We start from the raw sequence: 13,795 nt of genomic DNA on the forward strand, positions 1-13,795 counted from the left end.
ATTATATTATTTAAAAGAAGAATCAATGAAACAAGGTGAAATTGGGAGGGAGACAAACCATAAGTGACTCTTAATCTCACAAAACAAACTGAAGGTTGCTGGGGGGAGGGGGGTTAGGAGAAGGGGGATGGGGTTATGGACATTGGGGAGGGTATGTGCTTTGATGAGTGCTGTGAAGTGTGTAAACCTGGTGATTCACAGACCTGTACCCCTGGGGATAAAAATATATGTTTATAAAAAATTAAAAATTAAAAAAAAGATTTTATTTATTTTATTTGACAGACAGAGATCACAAGTAGACAGAGAGGCAGGCAGAGAGAGAGGAAAGGAAGCAGACTCCCTGCGGAGCAGAAAGCCCGATGAGGGGCTCCATCCCAGGACCCTGGGATCATGACCTAAGCCAAAGGCAGAGGCTTTAACCCACTGAGCCACCTAGGCACCCCTTATTTCATGTTTTGAAAGAAAAGTAATGCTCCATTTTCTCTAAAGGCAAAGCCAAAGGTAGGATAATCAAGAAGACCTTGCTCCAGTACCAGTAAATCTCAGTATTAGTGACTTCAGTTTGTTTCATCAAATGGCACAAAACCGAAGTCCTGCACCAAAAATAATAAGCTTTTATGTGAAGGCTAGATTCCGTAAGGCTTGTAAGCTCCCACAATGCACGCGTATGACTCTGAGCTCCTCGCGTCAGCTGGTTAAATATTCAGAGAGAAAATACATTTTTCTTAAATGATGGTCTTTTCTCAATTATACGATCCAGTCAATAAATTGATTAGAGGTAGAATAAGAAATATTAAAACAACTGTATATACTTTAAAAAATTCAAAGATTTAATAACTGAAGAAACAAGGACTCATAGGTTTGAAAGGTGAAGACGTCATCACAATGGAAAAAGCAAAAGTTTAAACTTTTATAAACAAACTTGTGTATTTCTGGAAATAACTGAAATAGAAGACTAAACTGTCAAACACAGACTTAGTGTGTAGTGATTCTAGCAGGCATCTTATATTCTGTTATGGAACTATTCATTCAAGGTATTTACTCACAATAATATTTACCCATGAAATTAACCAATGAAAATTAAAAAAAAAATTCAGTGAGTGTTTTAGAAAGCAGTTATCTGCAGCTTGCCTTTTTCAAGCCCCCCCCCCCATTTGTTTGTCCTTAGGCAAAGTGACATAACTTCTCTGGGCCATTTTCTTCATCAAGGGGGAGAAAAATGCTGAGAACTTCATATGGTTCTTGTGAAGACCTTTAATACATGAATAAACTTAAAGCAGTATTTGGCTCCTTGCAAGCACTTAACAGATATTAGCTATTAGTACACTTAAAATATGTAAAAGTTTATATTTAGCAAGGTCATGATAAAAATTCCTGGAAATAAAGGCTGAAAGTAAACCTCAAACAATGTAAATAGATTTCTTTTAGTTGGTAGAGCAATAAGAAATCTTTGACTTTATATTCTTAGCATTGTATAATGATTGTGTGATTTTTAACAAAAAGGGAAACTATTGAAATACTTGATTTAAGAAGAAAGAGCACGATATCTGCCCTCATGCAGTTAAGAATTCAACCGAGGACTGGAGAAGAAGAGAAGTAGCCACCATTTAGGGCAGAAGTTAATACTAGGACAAGAAAAGTATGGAACTGAGCCAGCAAAGATGGAGGAGATCCCTAGTAGGGTAGCCTTTGGCTAAGGCCTGACTGAAGTGGGTTTGAGTACTTGCAAAGATCTACACTTTCAGAGAAAACAGTGAAGGCAAAGACAGGAATGAGAAAGAGACCATTGCTGTCAAGTCACCAGGATTGGTTGAAACATTAGGTTCTTGAAGGGTTAAAATTGAAAAAGCTGCCTGGAATCCATAGTGGATGGTCTAAATGACAAGCTCTAAGGCAGGACTATTTCTGAAGGCACTTGAGTCTGTTTCATTTTCTCTTTCTAGAGAAGGATAGATGAATTTTAACTCTGGTTGCAATAGCATTTTCCACCTAAAGATATTAAACCATAAAACGGTAGTACTGCCCCCTTTGATAATTCACAAGGAATAAGGTTCTCTGTGAACTCGCCCATGTGAGCAGCCAACCTCTTCCGGGGTTTGCCTGCATGCAACTTCCCAGTCTTCTCTGTGTGCACCCCTACATGGTGCTCTGTCGTTCATCTCATGAACCAATACTCCTACCCATTCTTCCAACTTTGGTCAAGAAATCCCTTTGTCTTTCCACTCATCTTTTTGACCAAAATGCTGATTTCTCTACTTACTTCATGTTCTGGGTCCACCTTTGCTAGAGTGGCCCACTGTAACTATTGTTCTTATTCTCTTTAAGACCTAGAAATTCCACCTGTTGTATCCTGCTTTGAGATCACTCTGTATTCTTTTTAGGAAATTATTTTTAGTAGTTAACATTATGTTTGGGTTCAAGATTAAATCGTGCTGCTTCTTGGTGTCCCCATGTATGATCTTCTACCTGAGTCAGAGCTCAACTAACTCTTTTAAGTGCTTCCCTCCCTCCCCCCTGTCAAATCTGTGAATTACTAAGCAACATTGGCTACATGAGAAGAACTCACCTAATCTATCCCATTCTGTTTCTGCTCAGGTCTGTCAGGAAATAGACTTAAATATTCTCATTAAACACTTGTAATTTTCAGATGATATTAGTGTTTCTGCACTTCTTACTGAAAAGTTTCAGATATTGAACAATAATTTCCAAACACTAGAGCCAAACAAATTTGATTTTTAGATTCAGATGATTTCTTTTGTATTATTTCTAGATGTAAAAAAAAATGAGATCCGTATTCAGAACATGACTGGACTTAAAAATGTGGACTAATTTTTGCAGATTAAAGCAGCCCATTTGGAGACAGTTAAATTCATCCTGTTTTGCCACTAACAGAGATGTATAAAACCAACAAGAGGACAGTTGACAGTGGGAAGGTATTCAGTTCAATGTGTGTCATAATGAAGGCCCCAGAACAATAGTGAGGCTTACTGCTGATCACTTTCCCTCAATGCTGGCTTGATACAAACATGCACATGAAATATTTGTAGTAAGTCCATTTTTACATTAAAAATAGCACCAGCAAGGATTTTTAAACAACAATACTCAGAGATTGGCAAGGGTGTAATAAATGAACACTTTCCTCTATCATTAGCAGGAATGTTGATTGGTTGCATATTTCTGTAGCATAATCTAACACATATTGCCAGTGGCTTTAAAACAACCATACTCTTTAACCATCCTACTTCTAGGAATTTTCCCTAAGGAAATAATGCCGGATGTGCCCACCAGTGTAGCTATCCAGATGCTTATCACTGAATGACAAACAGAGTGAAAAATTGGATAAGACCAAAATGTCCTGCAACTTCAGAATGAATAAAAATAATTTATGACGTGCATATACCTAGAAACACATGGCTACTGGATATAACTGCATATACTGGATATAACCATCACATAATAATCTGGGAAAACACTTGCTGACATACAAAAATGTTCAGGGCATGGCTGGTCCCAGTGAACACACAACAAATTCTTTCCTGAAAAACAAAAATGTGCCTGATACTGATTATAGGCTCCAAAGGTAACAGCTGATAGAAAGGTGTGGAGAAATGTAATACAACCACAAATTTGAGGCTACTGTTAACGACTATGGAGAAGGTAGAACAGGGTGATGTGATCGTGACTGGAAGGCTGGGGAAGGGCTACTTTGTCTAGACCAGTGACTGGGGAGGCCTTGCTATGGAGGGGACATTTGAATAGAAACCTGAATGGGGCAGGCTCATGTCTACTTGGGGAAGAACATTCTAAGCAGAAAAAAAAACAGCAGTGCAAAGGCTGTGGGACAGAATGAACTTCTGTCATCTAGAAACACATGTTTCAGAAGGTTAACTAATAATGTTTCTTTCCTACTGGTGGGTTACAGATTTGTTTTTATTTTATTGTCTTTACTTACCTGTAATAGTATTTGTCTATGATTAACATGGATTAATTTTTAATAAGTAATAAAAGGTAACATAATAAAATACCACTTTCATCTTTGTGTATTAGGTGGCAGTTTTCCAACATGACTACTTACAGTAACAAAGGGAAGGTTGATCTGAAAAACAAGTAGGACAGGCTTTGTCAACTGTATGATTAAAACAGACAATTTTATAGATCATTCTTATCTTGGCCTGCTGTTTTCTTTGGGAAGTAATTCATTTAACCAAGGTAAGATATTCTATGGAAGCCTAACGATAATTTAAAGTTGCACATTTACTGAAGAAACTAAATCTAGACCCTCCTGATGGCCCGGCAGAGATGGGGGCAAATTTATTTTGGCTCGAAGTTAGGGTAAATGAAAAGCATCCCACTTACCTAGCATTAAAATCAAAGAGAAGTGGGGGCAACAGTCCTTCACACATGACTTCTAAAAACACGAATCCGCATTTAGATGTGGACATGCTACATGTGATCTTACATACAGCACCAGCTGCCAGGAAGGGAAAAGAGGACATCTGCTTTCTATTGATTGTGTAGGGGAGCAACTCACTGAATCATCACATTTCTTCCTAGTGAAATAAGCACTTTGGTCTTTGGTCCATTTTCTGATAAGAAGAGGTTAATAAATAATCCAAGGGAAGATATACATTTGAAATCACAATATAGAGTTACTCTCAGTTTCTTTTTATTTAAATCGATTTGACTTAATCTCCAAACACTGGTTGTTTGCTGTGGTAGCAGAGAGAATTGTGATTAGAACCACACAGATGGTTAATTTACTAAAGATGCAGAAGGTCTATGGACAAAGAAGCTATTTCTTTGCAAATAATGTAAAGTCAACAATTGCAAACTTTTTTTGGCAAAAGAAAGAAGAGGCCTTGACCTCTACAGGGCAAATTTTTATGAGCAGTTTTACCCCAAATTAAACTGAAGTGTGTGTGGGATTCAGATTAAGTATACCTTTGGGGATAAGAAAGAAGGAGAGATGGCTGTTTTGGGGGAAGATGGGGGTGTGTGTGTGGGGAGGGAAATCGCTTACTGCAAATTTTCCTTTAGTTTGGCTCTGCCTAAGGGATTTTTAGGATTTATCTGATCCTCTGAAGTTATATCAGACTTTACCTTTTAATGAAAAGCAGGATAGACTTAGTCATAAGGGGCTCACTTAGAAGGAGCTTCAAAATTGAGGGGTTGTAAGAACATTTATATTAAACATGTCCACTGAGTTTTCTTTAGATGCATCTGCTGTTTAAAGTGTTTTGACTTCTCTGAACATATTATGAGTTTACAGTTTAAAGCAGTTGATTAAACCTGTGTACTTTTTTCTGTAAGACCAAAGACCTCCCAAAGTCTTGGTAGGACAGTAATAAAGAAAACTGTTAGCTTGGATTACATGTAAATCAAGTTAATAAAAAAAATACATCAGACTAACATCTTGCATAATAGAAGAGACAAAGTATTAACAATGATTTTGAAGTACCAAAAATGATCATCGCTGTTAATTTATTATAAAGGGGAAAAGGTTTGCCCTTCAGAGGGCATGATAAAAATATGGTTTTCTTCGAGTAGTGGAAATTTCATAAATCATAGCATCATTAAACAAGTTGCTGATTTGGTTCTAATTTTACAAAGGCTGCCAGGGAAAAGTCACTATTCAAAAAACAACTTTAAGTTATTTATTCAAAAAACTTAAAAGAATTAATCAAAATAGTTTGAAAACATGAAAAAAATAAAGTAGTAAATGGAATAAATTAAACATGTAATGTGGATTTATTATTGTAGATTTTGCCCTGGATGTGAAATCGCTGATGAATTGGTGATTATTGTTTGTATCTAGTAAAACAGACAATCCTGTGGGTGATTTTTGGTTGTTTCCCTCCCCCCCCACCCGAACTGAAAACCTTCCATCGGTGACTTCACTCAGCAGAGCAGCTCTGGACAGTTGTAGCCTGCTTGGAAGGACTGACCACATCTTTTGATAGTCTAGCTGTACCAAAACATATAGACAACATTCTTTTAAGTAAATTAATAAATACACAGAATATGTCTGTGAGCAGGCTCACTTTCTAAATCGCAAGAGTGGAAAAGCCCCCTCCAGGACAATCTGAAGTTGTGTGTTACTGACATATTGTTGCAGCAGTTACAAAGGTCTCTTTTTAGGCTTGTCTTAAAATTGAAGTATTTTAAACACAAATGCTAAATTGGTTTTTCCTTTAAAGACTCTGAATATGATAAGATGGTCTGCCCCTTGCAAAGTTGTTTGGGCCTTCCTGGGGAGGAGGTACAGTGATATTTTTTTCTTTCAATTGGAACATGATTGACATGGTGTTAAGTCTCGAGTATACAACTTTGATTCAGTATTTGTTTTTTGTTTTGTTTTTAAGATTTTATTTATTTGAGAGAGAGTCAGTGAGATAGAGCATGAGAGGGTAGAAGGTCCGAGGAGGAAGTAGACTCCCCGTGGAGCTGGGAGCTCAATACCGGACTCAATCCTGGGACTCCAGGATCATGACTTGAGCCAAAGGCAGTTGCTTAACTGACTGAGCCACCCAGGCGCCCATTGATTCAGTATTTGCATATATCGTGAGATGATCACAGTAAGTCTATTTAACATAGTTATGTGTAGTTACATAATTACAATCTTTTTCTTATAAAGAGGACTTTTAAGAACATGTTTAAAGACACAGAAGAGAATCTCGAACTCAAACAAGATACATTTATTTCAAAAGTTGATAAAGCTCAAATACACAATTTTAAACTACAAGTTGTCAACATATTTTTGGAGCCTTTCAATAAAATGAGAAACTACACATTCCTTTTTTGAACTGTCTTAATGTATCCTCTTTAGACTTATTAAGGAACAAAGGGAAAATGTAGATAAAATCATTACAATATAAATAAAAGCAGTGAAGTGTATTAGTAAAATTAAGACAAACTATTCTGACATCTAGAATATTGTGACAAAAACGTTGATAGGTAACTTGCAGTATGTCTCTAAATTCTAAAAGGCGCTGAATGACTCAGGATGCATTTGGGCTGTGGAGAGCCCTCCCGTCCCTGGGAACACTCACCTGCCATCTGTGCCTGTGACTTCAGAACTGCATTAAGAGTCATGATATCAATGACAAACAGTGACCCAAATAGTAGTAAAGTATAGCTTGTTCTCTATTCATAAACCTACAGCAGCAACAAAAATACTTAATTCTAAGCTCTGGTGTTAACTTCCTGTACCTCATTGGATCCTTCAGTGCATTTCCTGGGGGGAGGGGTGTAGAACAGTGCTTGTCTAATGCTCTTAAGGTGTTTCTGTGCCTTAAAATTTGAAGATCTAAGATCAGATCATTCTAACTCTTGAGTCTGTGACTGACTCATGAGGCTCTGATTCAAATAATGCTAATAATTCATCTGGTTTATACCGTGTCTGTGAATAATGATCAACTCTGCCTTAATTTGAATACTTAACATTAACCATTATTATTAATCCTTTCATCTCTGGGAAAGAAAACTAAAATGCTTGGCTATTTTGTATGTAGTTTGCCTAAACCCTTCACTTTTCTCCGCATGTTTAAAGTGTTTGGGGGTATATGTACTAACTTATAATTAATGACTTTATTAAGAGATATATACTACCCATGGAATATTAGCATGTTGAATGCAACATTGGAAGAAGGTGTTTTGGGAGAAATCTTAGGATTTATCGTAAAACCTCTAAACTAAGACATACATGATTCAAAAAGAGCAAAACACAGTTCGACAAGCTGCCCAGTGGTTCTCAGAACACTTGGGTCCTTGGTGTCACCACATGGTTGGAACTGAGGGACTGGTGCTCATCCAGTTGAATTTTGTGATTGAACTTAATATGGTTAAATATGGCTAAATAATGGTTAATAATATAAAATATGGTTTATTGCATTTCCACTGATTTTCTTTTTGGTTTGTCATGTTAATCATTAAGATAGGAAGTGGTGGATATAGACAGGGATTAGAGAATATATGTGCTCATGTTTGGTAGAGAGACTATGAGAGTGCTTCAATATTTGGTATCCTTGGGTAACTTTTTTTCAAATTACCTTTTTCAACTTGACAGTTGGTATTACATAGTCTTGTAGGTGCCTATTCTTGGTCTAAATTCCATGATATTTTAAACCTTAAACATTATACATTTCTACAGTTGTAACTTTATTGACTTAATGGCCATTAGATAGAATCTTTAGCTCTAAATGCTTTTCATTTAAGTAAAGTTTCATTGTGAGTTCACTTGAGTGCACAGTCCTGTCACCAAGATCAGTTCTCCCACCCGCCCATAGAGCTTCTGTTCTGTGAGAGTCCTAGGAAGACTTGGGTGACATGCCGCTACATGTAATGCTTGGCTATGAAAAAATTAGAACTTTAATTCTTGACATTTAGCAATTTTCATTCCTAAATGAAAACTTCATTAGTCCATGTTCAAAACCTCATTCAGTCAGTGTTGAATCTACCTGCTAGTTGAAGGAGATCCATTATTTTATGAAGAGAATCCTCTACGTGGAGCATTACTTATTTTATAATTTGAGGCACAATGATCAAGAAATTTAAAGAGAGTCATGACAAGAAAGAATGTGCTCTACCAAGGCTGTTTTGTTACAATATTTTTTTCCTTTGGCAAAAATCTAAAATAGTCCCAGGAATTATAAAAAAAAAAAAAAAGAAAAAGAAAGAAAGAAAAGCAAATACCAGCTGAAAAACACCTTCTGAACTATATGGCAAATAGAAAAAAATATATAAAAACTGAAGTTACATCAATTCTGGAAATGGCAACCAAGAGAAAGGTATTGCCACATGCTTGCAAGAACAATGCCATGAGGGGGAGAGTAGGAAATGATATTCCATGGGAAAACCCAGGTACATCCACACACACATAGACATCTATACCCACAAATGCATGATAACCGACTCATATTCCTCAACATGGGCATGTATTTACATATTTCTGAATGTTCTCATTGCCAAAAATAGCTTTATATTTTATATGGGCCTATTCATTTAGCTATTTCTCTATTTCAACAATTTATACAAGACTCTTCATTGCATCTAAAACTTACAGACTGAAGCTCTAGAACACAGATCACTCGCAGTTAATAGGCCTCATGGACTTGTTTCTACCAGTTGAGTTGTGTCTTGGCTGAGGTTGATTTTATTTTTCCTAAACCTGTAATTATAAATGTTACAAACAAAATCAACATAATAAGGAAGACATTTCCTGGAGATACAAAAATTTGGTTAAAACTTTCAAAGTGCTCAGGGGTCTGGGTGGCTTAGTCAGTTAAGAGTCTGCCTTCAGGGACACCTGGGTGGCTCAGCTGGTTAAGCGGCTGCCTTCAGTTCAGGTCATGATCCCAGAGTCCTGGGATTGAGTCCCACATAGGACTCCCTGCTGAGCAGGGAGCCTGCTTCTCCCTGTGCCTCTGCCTGCCTCTCTATCTGCCTGTACTCACTCTCTCTGACAAATAAATAAATAAAATCTTTAAAACAAACAAACAAACAGAAAAGTCTGCCTTCTGCTCAGGTCATGAACCTGGGGTCCTAGGATCAAGCTGCATGGGTGGCAGCCTCCTTGCTCAGTGGAGAGTCTGCTTGTCCCTCTTCCTCTGGCCTCCTGCTCATGTGCTCTAACTTGTTCTCTCTGGCTAGCTCTCCCCCAACCCCCTCTCTCAAATAAATAAACAAAAGCTAAAAAAAAAAAGCACCTTTTAAAATGCTTTAAGAAAGGGAGTCATTAAAAAAATACTCTAGGGACACCTGGGTGGCTCAGTTGGTTAGGCATCGGACTCTTGGCTCAGGTTTTTGGCTCAGGTTATGGTCTTCGGCTTTTAGGATTGGGCCGGGGCAGGGTGGGGGGCCTCTGTGCTCAATGCAGATTCTGCTTGTCCTTCTCTCTCTGCCACTCCCCCTACTCACACTCTGTCTCTCTCAGATAAATAAAATCTTTAAAAAAGATAATTTTAAAAAATTAAAAAAATAAATAAAAAAGATAATTAAAGGGGCGTCTGGGTGGCCTAGTGGGTTAAGCCTCTGCCTTCAGCTCAGATCATGATCTCAGGGTCCTGGGAGCAAGCCCTGCATCAGGCTCTCTGCTCAGCAGGGAGCCTGCTTCCTCCTCTCTCTCTGCCTGCCTCTCTGCCTACTGTGATCTCTCTCTGTCAAAAAAATAAATAAAATCTTTAAAAAAAATAATTAAAAAATACTTGAGAGTTGGCAAGCGAGTTGTTAGTAATCAGGGAGGAAAACAGTAACATTTCTAGAGAGATTCTGCACTCTGCTTTCTTTTCAAGTGTCTCCAGTTCTCATTCCATTAAAAAATGGGTCTAGGGGTGCTTGGGGGGCTCAGTCGATTAAGCCTCTAACTGTTGGTTTCCATTCAGGTCATGATCTCAGAGTTCTGAGATCAAGCTCTGCCTTGGGCTCCGTGCTCAGCGAGGAGTCTGCTTAAGACTCGCTTTACCCCTCCCACTTCCCTGCTTTCTTTCTTTCAAATAAATAAATTTTTAAAAAGCATGGGTCTCATAGCTAATTGATGTAATAGATGTAATTCCTTTTTGAAAAAGTACATTTCTATGTCTAAAGACAAGGGCTTGGCTCCATACCAAAAGATCAATTAAAAGATTCAATGTAAAAAAAAAAAAAAAAAAAAAGATGCAGCATACATGTTTTACATTAAAAAAAAAAAAAGCCCAAGATATATATATATACACATCAGGTTTCCATGACTTCTTGCATTTTACTGCATTTTTCAGTTAAGCAATTAACCTATTAGTCTGGCTCTCATCATAGAAAAGTGCTTCTAACGTAATTAACTTAATCTGGTTTCACTGCACAAAGCACTTGAGTCAATTTACAAAAATTTACAACATCTAAAACAGATGTTGTAGAAGTATGTAAAATGTTATATGTGTAAAATGTACATGGATGTTAGGTAAAAGTATAAAGTCAAATCTCAGATCTCAAGGAAGGGAAAAAAGTGAGGCAGTCGTAAAGCCAGTTTTATTTAGTTCTGAGATACGGGTCACATTAGTTTTCTAACTTAGTAGTTAGTTGATTTAGTAAGTAAGTAAGTAAGTAAGTTGCTTTAGTAAGTAGTTGCTTTAGTAAGCAAAGAGAGAAATTGACAGCAAGATTCATAGTATCCAAACTAAAGTAAAGGAGAAATGGAAACAGACTAGTTGCTCAGGCAAAGCACAGCTTTTTCTGATATGGAGAAAAATCTGATGAACAGTAGGTCAAACTGACACGGCTGTTTGGATATTGTAATACAGCTGAAATAAATTCATTTATACAGGGCTCGAAAAACCCAAAAGAACTTTATACATGGCATCATTTCAGTGTAAATTTCCAAGATCAATTTCTACCAATAGCAGCTCATTCTGGAGGCCTTAAACATGACCAGGAACAGTGCATGGCTTGTGTGGATTATCTTTTTTCTTCACAGCAATCAGAGGGCAGATGGTATCATGAATGCCGTTTTGAAGACAAAAGTTGGAACCCTAGAGACCAACGTTGTAGGACCAGCAAGCAGAAGGCCTGCACCAGGATGCCAGATTCCCTCTCAGCATAAAACTGTAATTGACTTTATCAAATATTTTTAGTCTACACCACTGAGTTTAGCCCTTGGACAACTGCCCTGAACTGCTTTTGCTTGCAATGATAACCAAGCCTGATGGCATATAGAATCACCTGAGTGGTTTTTAAAAATACTTTTTTGGCTTCACCCCTAGACATCCTGATTTCAGGTTGTCTGGGGGAGGCACTTGGCATCAAGTGTGGTTTAGGATCACTCTAAGTTGAGGACCTATGGTGATGAAGCAAACACTTCTTTATTCTTAGCGATAAATGACACTTGGCAAAATAAGTGTCCTTATCCTCCTCTTCTGGGCTGTTTTTGAAGGATGTGACCTAATCCTCCTCTCTTCAATCCCCCTCCCCTGCCACCAAAATATAGAAGAGTGAGTGAGCTAATAAAAGGGAAGTTTCAGTCTTAGGTCTCCTTTTTAGTAGGCATTGCTATTATCTAGGAGTGGCAGCCTTAGAACCCGCTTTACCAGGCTTGCCTCCACTGGGGAGGACCCATGGGGAGGGACAGAGGGAGGGCAAAAACTACTTGCTACAAAGTATTCATCACAGCCTTTCTCTCTCTCCTCCCCACCCCATATCTCAGTCTTGTCTTTAGATACCCAGGGATTGGGCTCACTAAGGAATGACCTGTTCAGCGGCTGCTTAGCCTGCCCAGAGTTTTGGCAGTGCTCTTTAGATCGATAAACTTGTAAGACCTCACTTTTCCAGCTTGATGGCATTAGTCACAGTTCCCGGGTAACATAAAGTTTCCTTCACCATTCTGTTACATTAATTGTTAGCCAACCATAAAGAGTCTTCTGGTAGTCTGCTGCTATGTAACAAACCTAATGAAAGATTCAAAATTAAAAATAAGATAAAAGGTGGCTAATCCTTTCCCCAAGTGTGTTTATCAGGGGCCAAGTTCATGTGTCATAAATGTTGAGCCATCCTAGTACATCTCAAAAGTGAGTCAACTTCAAAAACCGTTGGTTGCTTCTAAATGTTGGGGAGTACATTTATTGTATAAAAAATCAAGGAAGGGGGGAAATGAAAAAAAATTAGTAAGATCAAAAACTGGAAAATGAAAATAATTTCAATACTTTTTTGAGCACAAGGAACTCTTAAATAGGTTTAGCCTTATCAACCTCAATGCTCTTTTTTATATGCTGCTGTGATGCCCAGATATGTTACAAAAATAAAGATAAATTGTGGAGAAGTGCCTGAGTCAGTATCTGGCACATGGTAGGTGTACAAGAAATATTAGCTGTGTGTGAATCGAGGCGGTGGCAGTTGTGGGGTGGGAGGCGATGGATGTCATCCCCAGTGCAGAGCTAAGAGAGAAGGGCGGTCCCTCTTTGTCCAGTAGAGGAGGAGGGGGGAAGGGCCCCTCTGTTCTGGCTCTGTGCCAGGGCCTCAAGCTATTAATATTAGCTACCATAAATAACGTGGGTTGACACTGACGTGCTTCTAGGCCATCACGTTTTAATAATGTTAGAGAATCTAGGAACATGAAAGGAGTTTTTAAGTACTTAATATGTGTTTTACCTCAGAGGTCTTTTAACAGTGAGAAAGCAAATCTCCTAACAAGTGGTCACTTTTGTAAACCATTGTTGAGCATTCGCCAAAAGGCAAATACCTGATAAATTGCCCTTGCTCTGCCATGCGCTTTCTCCTTCCATTTTGTCCAGAGGGTATTAGTAAGAACATTTTTCGCTAATATTGTGGTGAGAAAGCCTCTCTCAAAACCACGCGGAGCATATGGTAAGCTGACCTACTCTCACTGAAAGCAAATACAAACTGCTCTGGAATTTAGCTGGCTAGATGGCTAAGAAGCTCAGAGCGAGGGTTGGGGAATTTATCCTGAAGTGATGTTTGTGCATGCGCACTTGACACACGACTGAAGATGCTTCAAACCCAGTGGTGTGGTCCCTGCTGTGGGCACCTGGTGGAGCCTCCCCATAACTCTCATCTCCCCTTTTCTAAGTTGGTACTGGTGACCGTGGGGAAAACTACTGATTTCTTCCCACACCTCAGCACAGCAGCAAAGACTCAGATAAGGAGTAGTAATGGTCTTCATAACCTAAAGTCAGTGTGTGACCCCAAAATACAGAAGAGCTCCAAGACTCCTTTCCCATCTAAAATTATGTAACTCTATGTTTCAAGTTAGTTGTCTTTTCCAACATGGAATTACTAGTTTTTCAGGCAGTAGTTTTCAACTGGGGGGGTGGTT

Source organism: Mustela nigripes, chromosome 4 (assembly GCF_022355385.1).
Source record: "Mustela nigripes isolate SB6536 chromosome 4, MUSNIG.SB6536, whole genome shotgun sequence".
Lineage (NCBI taxonomy): Eukaryota > Metazoa > Chordata > Mammalia > Carnivora > Mustelidae > Mustela > Mustela nigripes.